This window comes from Penaeus japonicus, unplaced genomic scaffold (assembly GCF_977035675.1).
Source record: "Penaeus japonicus unplaced genomic scaffold, GWHDUDI00000001_assembly GWHDUDI00000025, whole genome shotgun sequence".
Classification (NCBI taxonomy): domain Eukaryota; kingdom Metazoa; phylum Arthropoda; class Malacostraca; order Decapoda; family Penaeidae; genus Penaeus; species Penaeus japonicus.
The window spans coordinates 3,203,988-3,216,216 of record NW_028234427.1 but is presented as its reverse complement, the minus strand read 5'-3'; the positions used below and the strand labels follow the sequence as shown (position 1 = coordinate 3,216,216).

The 12,229-nt window shown below is 37.5% G+C and overlaps 2 non-coding genes across 2 annotated transcripts; one reads left to right on the top strand and one right to left on the bottom strand.

The window, feature by feature from the left end:
• Window positions 1-3,641: 3,641 nt before the first annotated feature.
• On the top strand, window positions 3,642-3,723 carry TRNAS-CGA (transfer RNA serine (anticodon CGA)). The gene has a single exon. It is a non-coding gene; the product is annotated as a tRNA-Ser (tRNA).
• Window positions 3,724-5,075: 1,352 nt separating this feature from the next.
• TRNAS-UGA (transfer RNA serine (anticodon UGA)) lies at window positions 5,076-5,157 on the bottom strand. The gene has a single exon. It is a non-coding gene; the product is annotated as a tRNA-Ser (tRNA).
• Window positions 5,158-12,229: the final 7,072 nt, after the last annotated feature.

The window sequence follows — 12,229 nt, the reverse complement described above, 5'->3', positions numbered from 1 at the left end:
AAAAATTATCCGCCGCGTCAACAGCTAGGTTATTAAATAACAGGAGGGCAAATACACCAAACCACTGAACAGTCTTCTATCAGAGGGCGACCCTATGGCAGCCTAACTTTGCCGTCTAGAAAGAGAGGGATGTGAGTGTCTGATACAGGCAGTTCCCCTGCAATGATAGGTGAAGCTGAGACGGCCGTTGATCTCCCTCCCCCCCAAGATGATGCAAGCGCTGTCGGTTAGATCCTCAGAGCTAGTCAGTCCAGTCCATATACATATTGTGCATCCTCGTCGTGTTAGTAACATGCCTTGGTTCTTTCTCAGGTACCAAGATGACTCACCACTTCTTGCGGAATGGTGTTGAGGTAGTGTTGTAGTCTTGTCGGCTCTGACTGTCACAGACAAACACTTTATTTATCTGTTTAGACGTTAGCTTGTGGGAGGAACGGCATAACGTTACGAAAATGATCACTTCCACAGCCGACGCCGTGTAGTCCTGTCGGCTCTGGCTGTCACAGATAAATGGATAAATGCTTCTTATCTATTTAGGTGTCATCGTTACGAAAATGATCATTTCCACAGCCGACTCCGGTGCTGCTGCCGCGGAGAGCCGATCGCATGTCGTGTGGTCGTTTACAACTCCCTGGAGTGGTCTTCTTAATAGGTGCTCTTGTAGGAGCATCGCTAGATTATTATTATTATAGTTATCGTTGCTATTATTTGTGACATCATATAATATTCTTTTTAAGAAGCTTCTGTGGTAAACTCTCACATCATTAGCATAGTGAAGAATACTTTTAAAAAAGTAAATAATAATATGGATATTTCGTTAATAATGATACTCTCTTTTTGTTCGTTTATGTCTCCTTATTCGCCCTTCTCGTATTCTTCCTCTGCTCCTTCAGTTTCTTTGTTAGTTTCATCTCTTCACTCTTTAAGTCCCTTGTCTCATGATGCTCTCTTACTTGTTTCCTCTTCCTTTTATTTCGTGTTCGGATTTCATCTCTTCCACTTTATTATTATTATTTATTTTTATCCAATCTGTACTTTATACTCTTCTCTTTATTTCTTCTTTGTTCGCTTTCTCCTCTCCTGTATTTTTCCCCCTTGCTTCTCAATTTCCCACTCCTGCTTTTTCCATTTTTCTCTCTCTGCTCCCTTCTTTATCATCTCTTTATCATTCCCTCGTGTTTCTTCCTTTCTCAGTCTTTTCGTTCTTTGTCTATTTCTCATTCCTTGGTATCCGTCATCGTTCTCTCTTAGGTTTTCTTTCCTGTTCTTATGCCTTCTCATTTTCTCTCTCCCTTACCCTAACCTTCTCATTTCCCTCTCTCTCTCTTTTTTTTTTACATCCCGCCCACACCCACACTCACCTTTCTCGCAGTCACTCTCATCTCTTTTTCTCTCTTTTCCATCCATCTCTCTCTCTCTCTCTCTCTCTCTCTCTCCCTCTACCTCTCTGTCTCTCTCTCTCTCTCTCTTCTCTCGCTCTCCCTCTACCTCTCTGTCTCTCTCTCTTCTCTCTCTCTCTCTCTCTCCCTCTACCTCTTCTCTCTCTCTCTCTCCCAGTCGTTCCAACTCGACGAAGCATAAACGCAAAAGTATTTCCAAGCGATTAACTGATTTGATAAAAGAAATCACTGGTTAGGGGAATGGGCTCCAGTTGCCAATACACCTATATCCCGACCTTGTTTTACGAAGTACATTCTGCTTCGACATATGCATCTTATAGTTTAAAAATATGGATACATTCTCTACTTAAGCGCCTTGATATGCACTATGCACGGACGGGTTAATAGAAAACATCCATATAAAAAGAGAGAGAGAAAAAAATAAAGGTTTAAAAAACAATCTCTCGAGGAAGCGGCGACGACTTGGCAACTCATCTGACAAGCATGGAACATTTAGCATAAGGAGACGCAGAGATTATCAGTTACGGTTGAAAATCCCATTACACTCCACGCACAATCTGGTCCTTATGGCGCGGCGCGGAACAAGACGGCGCGTGTATGTGTATTTGTTTGTCCTTAACGAAGCTTATATGGACCGCCTCCTTGAACAACTTGAACAAGCGGGGAGTGGAGAGAGATTGCAAGACTTTTGTGTTCATATATATATATATATTTTTTTTCCCCCCCGTGTATCGTAGCGTGTACCTTCATAACTTTCTTCAATTTGAACGAGAGTATGTTTGCCTTAAATGAAGTCACATTTAACAATTTCTTTTCTGGGATCTTTTAGAAACAGAAAGGCATGAAAATACAGTTTATCATGCATTTATATAAAACATAATGATGCCAAGGCCCTAGATTATTGCAGATGCAACAATACACTGTATCCGATACTGGTGTAGTTTATAGACTTATTTTATACATATTTATCTAAATGAGGGAGAGTGAGAATGAATTGAAGGGGAAGGGAGGGAGGGATGGAGAGAGTTAAGGAAAGGGAGAAAGAGAAAGAGAGAGGGAGGGAGAGGGAGAGAGAGGGAGGGAGGGAGAAGAAAAGGGAGGGAGAGAGAGAGACACAGAGAGAGAGAGAAAGAGAGAGAGCGAGAGCGAGAGAGAGAGAGAGAGAGAGAGAGAAAGACAGAGAGAGGGAGAGAGAGAGAGGTGAAGGGGAGGGGGGGAGGGGAGCGAAAGAGAGACGAAGAGTAGGAGATTGAGAGAGAGAAGGGCGAAAGGAGAAAAATAATGGGTAGATTCAAACCAATTCATCTATTCACGACACACACACACACACACACAAACACACATTTTTTTTTCTTCTTTTTTACTCCTTTTCTTTATGTGCGACGCTTGCACCAGTGACACGTTTGACAGCACAGGAATTCACAGTTTCTCTCGTTTTCTCGTAAAGCAGGCAAGCAAGCGAGGCATATCCCCCATTTCCCTATTTAAGAGATCACGTTCAAGCTACCCTTCCGTATATTTAGTTGCACACGAGACCATAAATGAAGCTTCGTTATTGCTAAATGATCATTCGTTTCCTTTCTCTTTAGCTTTCAAAGTTCTTCATGATAGTTTTCAGTCTCGATCTTCTCGTCTGCCAATACAATTAACCTGTCTTATTATGTATGTTTTTTTGGTTTGATATCTGGTGTAATAAAAATTATGGGATGTGTTATTGCGTTCATGAGTATTTGCTTGGGTTTTGCTTTCATTTATTTCTTCTGCTTGGATAAGTGCAACGAATGTGTAATCTAAAGGCGAAATTCTAAAATTCTCAGTTGAGTTAATGAATATGCATATTATTCATGTTAAACAAGCATTCACGTTGGTTGACATGGTATCTTTAATGCGTTCCCTTTCAGCGCTCTCGCTCAAATGAATGATGTAATGAGAATGTTGAAGCCACGCTCATGCATATGCAAATAAAGTCTGCAAATTACAAGGGCGATCCTGTGATTATTATTTCAGAATTCACCGATCGCAGATTTTTTTTAAACAGTGCAGCTTTAAAACCAACCCAAAAATGTTGCACAGACCGTTGGGTTTCCCGAGATGCAGAGCGCTCCCGCCTTTCGCCGTTTACGAATTGATAGTCTGGTTGCAATTGCAGATATGAGCAAGAGCATAATTAACCTGGCAATGAATAGTAAATCCTGCATTAACGATAATATATTTCCGTAGCAGATCCTTCATCTGTATATAGCTGTGGTGTCCGAGTGGTTAAGGAGATGGACTCGAAATCCATTGGGCTCTGCCCGCACAGGTTCGAATCCTGTCCACAGCGTAAATTTTCTGTTCACTCTAATTAACCGCATGAGCTCAGGGCTACTAATGAGCTCTGCGAGTGTAGGTGTGAACGAACAGATGGTGGAAATACCTTGCGTACGAAAACGAAAGACACAAAAGCTGAGTGAAACGTGAGAATGTTGCTCCCGAGTGGCAATAGATGGCAGCACGCGTCTAATGCTCACCAACATATGCACGCACGCTGACAATCGCACACACGCGCGCGCATACACACACACACACACGCATACACACCTCGTCGCCACACGCTGCCTTCACTATCGAACACCAGCATGGAAAATGCTCCCTATTCATGCGTTTATCTCTGGGAATGGGAAGGGGGAGCGGTGGGGGGGGCTTTCTGATTTATGGCAGGCACTGTCATTAAGGGGGGATTTTACGCTCGGATATGTTTGTTTGATCGCATTTTGTTTGTACCAATTCTATCAGTGTAACATTATAATACCTTAGTACCATGGGGACAAAAAGGCATTTCTCGGAAATATGCTATTATTAGTCATGTAACAGGCATGTTTAAACTGTATTCCACCATCAACCAAAAAATCTCTCTTTTTCTCCCTCTTCCTCCCCATCCGTCCCCCATCCCCCATCCCCCCAACCTCCCCCCTACCCCCCCTATCCCGTATCCCACCCACATCCGTCCTCGGTCCTTGTTTGGGCAAAGGAGATAATACATATGATTTATTATTATCACATAATTTTATACTCTATCATTTATGGCCACGTCAGCGGACGCGACGAGCTAGCGCGGTCAGAAAGCTGATCCACGTGCATCGATCGCGGGGGTCAGAATCGACCTTCTGACAGGAGGCCGGAGGGTCGAGAATGGGTCTTGCGATCGTTACGTCACGTAGGGCCGTTTAGGGCGGGAGTAGGGCAACGGGGATGATTTCTTTATGATTTTTATGAGGTGTGGAATAACAAACAGACGAGGAGGGGGTGGGAGGGGGTAGGGGGTAGGGGGGGAGAAGCGACAAAGACCGATAAACCACAGGAAGAGGAGGGGAACGTGATAAACTACGTGGATGCGTCGTGACGCGTAGTTCTCTGTTCGTGGCTACATTATATCATTATCGAAACATTAGCACAAGGTATCACAATGAGAACGTACTTCCATCCGTGACTTTAAAAAGTTATATCCTTTGACAAAGAACGGCGTTTGTTTGTAGTTTTCTGTTTCCTCTTCCGTCGGCTACTAAATCTCACAGGCTTGGAAAACAAAACACTATAAAACGTACTTTCGAGAGCAGTTTTTGATATCTACATATTCGATAGAGCTAACAACACAGACAGAAATCCATTAAAAGAACAAAACCTCTTAAAAACATCCGCTGCGGACAGGATTCGAACCTGTGCGGGCAGAGCCCAATGGATTTCAAGTCCATCTCCTTAACCACTCGGACACCGCAGCTCCCTACACGGTAGGGAAATTCATAACTATTTAAAGTCAATATATCGTAATATCTCTCTCTGAACAACAGTATCATCGATCGACCAATAATCATTAGAAGCAATAAGAAAAAGAAATCTCACGTTCTAGTGAAAGCCTTTTCGCGTCTACGCCCCTTTCAACACGGAGGTCGGTAAGGCTGATGATGGTGAATCCGCACGCAAAAATGGCTCGCTCGTGCTTCTTGTTCTTTTAATTCCTGATTTTATAAGGAACCTCGCTTCCTTTCTTCTCTCTCTCGATCTGGGTTTTGTCCTTCCTCCCCCCCACATCGTAGGATAGTTGCTTACTTCGCTCCTTCTCTTTTTTTTTATATGAACTTCAATCTGAGATGAAGTATATTTCTTAAACTAAATGCGATATGTTCTAACTAACTTCCTTCCGCCTTTCCTTGTTCCTTCACATTTTACGTTTGTTTTCTTCACTATCTTATAAGAAAATAAAGTGGAGTTGATTTCATGTCACTATTTCTTCTCACAAGATGCACTTTACTCTCTTCAATTGAAACTAAGAACGGAAGCTAATACGAAAGAAAATGCATTAAATATTCTGAACTGCATCATAGGAATTGTTCATTCTAATTATCTATATACTATTACCTTCAACAATAATTAAACATGATCATCCATGACACCTACAGTAAAGTTAGGAATTCTACCAACAATTCTTATCATTTTTCTTTAATCACTTAAATTCGCTATTGCGCTTTGTAAGAACATTCATATATCAATTTCAAAATATATTATCCTACAAAATTATATATACGTATATGCATTATATATACATATGTATAAATACATGTACATGTATGTGTGTGTGTGTGTGTGTGTGTGTGTGTGTGTGTGTGTGTGTGTGTGTGTGTGTGTGTGTGTGTGTGTGTGTGGGAGAGAGAGAGAGACTCTGTACTTAAAGCTTAAAATGAAAAGAGTCAAGCCATTTATGTTAAATTGGTGAACCACTTTAGATCTAACTGACACACTATTCAAGGCTCTGAACAAGCAGTTATATCAGACATTGAACAAGCATATCTCCTACTACTAGAGACTACTAGAAACCAGGGACCTTTAACAATTTCAACGGCAGAAAGTACAGATAAAAGTGGCATGTTTATATTCTCTGCATGTTTACCTTTCCATTACTTCTGAAAAAAGGATAAATAGAACTGACTATTGACTATAATTGACAATTATTCGTTTGTCGGCTTGTAAGAAACTTTTTCAAAATTTGAACATTAAACGATGCCGGCCTATGTTGTTAAGTTGATAATTTTATTATTTTATGTTGTTCAAGTAATTTTTTGTGTCATATGTTGTTATTCTAAAATATACCCTTTACTTCATTCTAGCTATTATTGACTTGAGAGAAAAAAAAAGACAATTTCTCTTTTGTGAGTGAAAGATGGAGTTAAAAGGAGAGGGAAAGGGATAGGATAAAAAAAAGGAAAAGAAAGAAAGAGAAAGAAAAGAGAATGAATCAAACAAACGGAATTCACTCTATACACCCGCCGCCCCCCCCCCCCCAAAAAAAAAAAATAAAAAAATAAAAAAAAAATAAAAATACATACTTCATAAACTTCCTTCAGACGAAGACGGTTAAAAATAAGAAACTAAATTTAGAAACGAGAGCCATTCATTCCTAAGCCGCCATAACTCCACCCGGATATTCCTAGAAGGATAATTGTGAGGTTGCACTCGAACCGTCTAGTAATAAATTCATATTTTTTTTTGTTGTTCACCAAATATCCGATGGTTCGTAGAATAAACGAAAACAAAGAAAGAAAGAAAGGAAAAAAAGAAAAAAAAAACCCGCGGTATCTGAAGTATGTCCGAAGTGGAAACATTCTTGTTTTTAATAATAGACCGAGGAATCTTTTAATCAATATACTCAACTTTAACATTATATATTAACCATTATATATTAATTATTAAGGGGGGGGAGGAGGGGGTAGAAAATCTCATTATTTAGGCAATAAGACTTAAATGAGATATCAAAATAGGAAAATTGACAGTTTTTTTTTCAAGAAACAAAAAATAATAATGATAATCATGATATCGATAATTACAACAAAATGAGTTGGTAATATTCAATGATTATAGTTTTATAAATAAACTGATGCATTTATTTTAAATACACACCAATGATTCTAACGAAGGTAAATTGAGCTAATAACTAGTGACAACAATGGCATCAACTATTAGGAGCCTCATGTAAACACAACATACAACATAGACCATGAAAAGCATTTTTATGATTTATAGGCCTATCTTGAACCACTCACGTACTCCTCCTCTCATGTAAGAGAGAAAAAAAAATAATTATGTCAGCGAGTTCATAATAAGTTAGATATCTTTTGAATACATAATCATATACTTTCAAATAATGTAAATCAATACGCAGATAAACACAATTACATAATAACGGAGGAGCCATATTGTCCTTCTATTAACTAATTTGAATCTTTTATATCTAAGTCTACAATTTCCTCCAACCCAAAAGACGTGTGATAATCATTTAAGGAAAATTCTTGAACCTAAACTTTCATAAAAAGCGTCAGAAAAGAACAGGACATGTGAATCAAAACAAGAATCACTCTCAATATAACAATTCTGACGATAAATCAGTTATAATCCGTCTAACAAAGTAATTTATATACTCTTACCTGACGAGATCGGTGAAAAAAGACGGTAAAACTTGCCCAATTATCCATCAAAAGGTTGATACACTTGACTAATATTTACACAAAGCTGTTTTGAAAAAGAGACTTCTAAAAAAACGTGTCTGAGTGAAATAAAAAAGACAAGAGAGCTATACTTGCCATACTAGACTTGCCAGCTCCATCTATGAAGCTGAAACAACACTAGATTTCTTGATCTAATCGTGTATATAAATATAGTTTCCACTTATTAATATCCTTCCTATTTCTACAGAGAAGACATATGGATGTGACTCAACAGTCTCGTCATTATTCTTAACTTTTCCCCCCCTCTATTGCAAATACAAGTGACTTTTAACGAATATTAAAGAAGGATACCTCCCTACTGCCATCTATTGGTTTGACGCAAAATGACGTAAATAGGACGGAATAATATAACAAACAACTTTCCTTTCTTTTCTTTTTTTAAGGCTCGTATAATTGCACAAGGAAGAATAAGTAATGAGGTGTAACTCGGACTTATTTTCGAGTTATATGCAATGAAATCTTATTATTGTTTTGGATTAGTGTCATTTAGCGTGCCTTGTGTAATTCGTTGGCTTAGGACATTTGTAAAAGTTTTCTGAGCCAATGAAGGACGGGATTAGTATGTGAAGACATGGCGTTATATTTCTTAATACTTCCTTGATATATATATATATTTTTTCTCAATAATAGTTAAATAGACTTCATGATAACTGTTGTTACTACGTTGTAATAATTATTGTATGTGGAATACAATATGTAATGGAACAATATTTTTTATTATAACTATGATTACGTCTGCATGTGTAATCTACATCATTTTGATTCTTCTCACTAATCACGAGCTTATAGATATTCAGTTACGTTATTTAGAAGAATAAACTTGGATTAAGAGTGATAAACATAGATAATTATACTATAGAATTTGAAGACTGTCGTTTAATTAGTAATATTTGGAAGTCTCAACTTAAAAAAAATATATATATATATATATATATATATATATATATAATATATATATATATATATATATATAATTGCTTGCTTTAAGATAATGAAGGTAAGCATTTGATTTGGATTGTCACTCTTTTGGTGCTCATGACACGCCCAAAAAAAGGGAATATAACTTTTTGTTAACCCTCCATCTATATTTTTTCTCCGCTTTAGCTCTCTGAAATACGCTCTATCTCCACGATCCCTTTCACCACAATTCAGAAACAGCTAGTTTCATTTCTGCATTTTAACTCTTCAATCCTTCTACTCACTCTCTCTCTCTCTCTCGTTCTCCTGATATGTAAACATTTAATTGTGTATGCTTGTGATTGACCCGTCTTTTGCTCTGTATATATTTCAACATGTTGACATAGCTGTAAGGTTTTGTAAAATATATGTGAGCCCAAAGAGGGACTAAGATTGGGGTGAGGATAACTTATGTTACATCATCATTTTGAGATGTACGTATCACTTGTCTCAATAAACTCGTCAAAGTCAAAAAGTCTCTCTCTCTCTCTCTCTCTCTCTCTCTCTCTCTCTCTCTCTCTCTCTCTCTCTCTCTCTCTCTCTCTCTCTCTCTCTCTCTCTCTCTCATGGTGGAATGCAGATCATGAGTCGCATATTAACCACCGCATCCATGTTTCAGTTCGTCTGTTTCTAGATGTTTGGATCTTACGCGCATAGACCTACGCGCCTCCCTAATTTATTAAATTCTCTTGATTTTATCGTTACGTTTTAGATTATTGATTGTTGAGGGTGCCTAGGTGTTCGAACTTTGGCACTGGCTTCTTCTGTTCGTCTTTGCTATTGATTTTGAGAGCTTGTTGACGTTTTCGTTATCATGCTGCACGATTTTCAGCAATTCATGGTCGATGTAAGTTTTCAAAAAATCTCTTCTGTAACGACATGTTTCAGGAGGTGGCGCTATGGCATCACTGATCTAAGGTTATTGATTATTATTCTTACTCTAATATTATCAATGTCAGATATGTGTCTCACTATTATTCCTGTAGATGTTGGCTCGGTTGTTCGGCGAATAATTGTAATTGTAATTAAATTTTTTGTCTCAAAGGATTCTGAAATCCTTAGTATTATATAGGTTCACGTGGCTCATTAGACTCTTACTGGCTGGTAGATTTCAGACTCTGTAATGAAGACAGATTTCGGCATATCTGGAGGATGGTAGGCACTGCTGAGACCGCCATTTGCCGATGACGTCACTTCGTCTACATTCAAATCTTCTAACGGTTCTTCTAACACCTGTTGTTCCTTTAGGCTCACCTGCTGTGCCTATTAATTCGTCTGTTACTCCTTCCATTAAGTTGGATGTTATTCTTGTTAACTCAAATGTAACAAGGAATAATTCTGATGTTTTAGTATATATCGTATTTTCTCTCTCTCTCTCTCTCTCTCTCTCTCTCTCTCTCTCTCTCTCTCTCTCTCTCTCTCTATATATATATATATATATATATATATATATATATATATATATATACATATACATATATAAGGTGTGTGTTTGTGTGATCGTATGATTGTGTGTGAGTCCTTGCTTGCGAGTGTACGTTTGGTGCGTGTGTGCACGGATATGTTTGTTCTTTACTACACGCCCTGTGCACCATGTGTGCAACATAGCTTTGAGGTTAGATAAGAATAACCTGGATGACTCAAGTTATATTGTACCTGTCACGGTAGAACTACGATACCTGTGCATGAATGCTGCGTGTGTATGTGTGACACAAACACGCACATTCTCACACACACAAACACGCACACACACACATACGCATATATATATATATATATATATATATATATATATATATATATATATATATATATATATACGTGTATGTATATATGTATATATACATATATATTCTATATAATATGTATATATGTATATACACATAAATATTCTATTTGATATACATATATATACATATATATATTTATATATATATATATATAGGGTATATATATGTATATATATATATATATATATATATATATATATATACATACGTACATATGTACATATATACATATACATATATATGGATATATATACATATATAGATAGATAGATATAGATATATAGATATATGTATAATATATATGTAAACTTATTCATATACACATATTTATATATGTATATATGTATATATGTATGTATCTATGTATATATATGTATATATATAAGTATGTGTGTGTATATGTACATATGCACATATATATGTATTCACACCCACACGTATGTACATAGCATGCACACACATACACATTTGTGTATATATATACATACATAAATATACATACGTGTGTGTATATACACACATGTGTTCATGCCAAAAGAGGCACCCCCCCAAAAAAAAAAAAAAAAAAAAAAAAAATCATATAGCCAACTTGATCTCTCGACTGATCTTCACCGTATCAGCTGGTATTTCCTCGAGAACGTCAGGTGTTTCGACCCGAGAGAAATCTCATTAATGTCCGAAAGGCTAATCATAGTGCATCAGAGTAATTACGTAATTAAGTGACTCTAATTAGCCGATCAGGGAGTTCTTTTCGTAGGTGAGGGACCACTTCCTTGTTATTATGAATTATGTTTTATAAGAGAACCGAAAAGAAAGAAAGAAAGAAAAAAAAATGATTGGGTTATTGGTTGACAAGGAAGTACGTGTTATGTAAAGACAGAACGGAGGTGATGCTAGAGAGAAAGAAGGAAAGAGGGAGAGAAAGGGAGAGGAGAGGGAGTGAGTGAGAGCGAGAGACTGAGAGAGAAGGAGAAGAGAGTTAGAGACTGAGAGAGAAGAAGGGAGGGAAAGAAAGGGAGAGGAGAGTGAGTGAGTGGCAGCGAGAGATTGAGTGAGAGGGAGAGGAGAATGAATAAGAGAAAAGCAGCGAGATCGAGAAAGAGGAAGAGGAGTGAGAGTAAATAAGTGACAACGAGAGACTGAAAGAGAGAGGAGAGCAGCGAGAGATAGAGATGGAGAGAAAGGAAGAGGAGTGAGAGTGAGTGAGTGAAGAAGGAAATGAAAGATAAAAATGGAGAAAAAACAGAAAGAGAGAGAGAGAAAAAAAAAACTGATTCCATAATACCAAACGTCTTGATTCAGAGTTGCTTTTCCTCAACGAAGAAAATGCTTGCGTGCACGAAGACAAAACACAAGCAACTCTCCTTATTAGAGAGATCGATAGATTGATTAATAGATTGATAGGCAGACAGATAATAGATAAAATGATACGCAGATACATAGGTATGAACGAATAATTATAGGCACATAGATAGATAGATACACAGACAGTCAAATAGCTAGATATACATATATCTATACATAAACTGATAGACATGTATATAGA